The 2031-nt window shown below is 40.1% G+C and overlaps 1 pseudogene; it reads right to left on the reverse strand.

Annotated features, from left to right (window-relative positions):
* Positions 1–297, reverse strand: part of LOC102480797 (destrin-like) — a 987-nt pseudogene extending 690 nt beyond the window's left edge.
* Positions 298–2031: the final 1734 nt, after the last annotated feature.

Consider the following 2031-nt stretch of genomic DNA (forward strand, 5'->3'; position numbering starts at 1 on the left):
TCAAAAAAAAAAAAAAAAAAAAAAAAAAACAACTTCTTTTCTGGATTCCTTGGTTTCAAAGCTTGCATCATGCAAAGCAGTCTTCTTCAAGAAGCATTCCCACAAAATGCTTGAATGGATTGTGATGGTTACATCAACATTGCCAACAAAGATCTCCTTGCCTTCTTCTGCAATGATACACTTTTTGTCTGCACTGAGACAAAACATGACAGCCTTCTTTTTATTCTTATTTTCTTCTGGTGTGGAGCATTTCTTAACTTTCATGTCATAAAAAATATGACATACTTCATCAGCAGCTTGCACCCTGAGGCCGTCTTCACAGCAGCTGTGGCAGGGACTCCGGGGAAGGAGCTGACCGGTGCCGAGTCTGCGGAGCATCCTCCTCACAGAAGTGAATCGAGAGCTATTTTCAGTTTTTTTTGAGGAACCACCATACTATTTTTCATAATGGCTGAATTAATTTACATTCTTACCAACAGTATTCAAGAGTTCCCTTTTCTTTGCATTCTTGCCCCATTTGTCATTTTGTGTCCTTTTGATAATAGCCATTCTTTTTTTGGGAATTGTCATAGGGTGTATGTACTCACTGGAGAGAGAGAGAGACAGAGACAGCAAGATGTAAAGTGAGAAATCACCCACTGGGAGGATGGTCACATCACAATCCCTTCTCCATTCTCCTCTTGGGACCTTGGACACAAACACAAACACACACACACACACACACACACACACACGTATCTGGCATGATTTTCAAGCCACTGGGTCTGGGACTTGAACTGTGGTTAACCATGTGACATAACCACTACACCGTCTGCTGGTCCCAATAATAGCCATTTCAACAGGGAGGTGGGACAATGAGCTAATAACTTATTGTGGTTTGATTTGTATTTCCCTAATGATTAGTGCTGTTGAGCATTTTTTCATATACTTGTTGGCTATTTGTATGCTTTTCGAGGAATGTCTATTTAGACTTTTACCCATTTTAACATCAGATTTTTTTTGTTACTAAATTGAGTTTCTTGTATATTCTGGATATTAATCCCTTGTTGAACATGTAGCTTGTAAATATTTCCTCCTGTTCTGTAGGTTCTCTCCTCACTTTGCTGATTGCTTTCTTTACTATGCAGATTTTTAAAGTTCAGTTTATTTTTGCTTTTGTTGCTTGTGCTATTGAGGTTTTTTGTTTTTGTTTTCATTTTTGTTTTTAAATGCCTGCACAGGGTTAGCAGGTGGCATGGGCATTAAAATGCCAGATCCCACATGGTCAACTTTGTGGTTTGAGTTCTGGACCCAGTGGCTTGAGAATCACACTGGGTGCATGTGCATGTGTGGTCACAATCCTGAGAGGAGAGAGGAGAGTGGAGGAGAATGGATTGTGGCATGCCCATCCTCCCAGGATGATTTCTCACATTCATTCTCTCTCTCCTCTCTCTCTCTCTCTCTCTCTCTCTCTGGTAAGGACTCACCTTCTGGTAAGGACACACCGCCTATAGCAAAAACTAAAGAAAAAAAATCAATGTCCTGAAGTATTGTCCCTATGTTTTCTTCGAGTAGTTCTAAGTCTTACAGTCTGTAATCCAATTTGAGTAACTGGTGAAAGATAGAGGTCTAGTTTCATTCTTCTGCATATGAATATCCATTTTCCCCAGGACCATTTATTGAAGAGACTGTCTCTTCTCTGTTAAATGTTCTTTTTAAAATAATTATTTATTTTTAATTTTATTTATTCATTCATTTATTTAATTTGACTAGAGAGAGACAGAGAAAGAGAGAGAGAGAGAAAGTGAGAAAGCAAGCCACCAGTTCTAAGACTCGAAATGTGGTTGGCCCGTGGGAGTATCAAGTGCCTTATCCACCATGCCACCTGCTGGTTTCCCCAATAAATGTTCTTGAGGACTTTGTTAAAAATATGTTGACTGGGGTTGGCAGGTGGCGTGGTGGTTACAAGCACTGGACTCCCACATTGCCAACCATGGTTCGAGTCCCGGACCTGGTGGCTTACTTTTTCACTTTCTCTCTCTTGCTTTCTCT

The sequence above is a fragment of the Tupaia chinensis genome, unplaced genomic scaffold, assembly GCF_000334495.1.
Source record: "Tupaia chinensis unplaced genomic scaffold, TupChi_1.0 Scaffold000186_1, whole genome shotgun sequence".
In the NCBI taxonomy this organism is placed as follows: domain Eukaryota; kingdom Metazoa; phylum Chordata; class Mammalia; order Scandentia; family Tupaiidae; genus Tupaia; species Tupaia belangeri.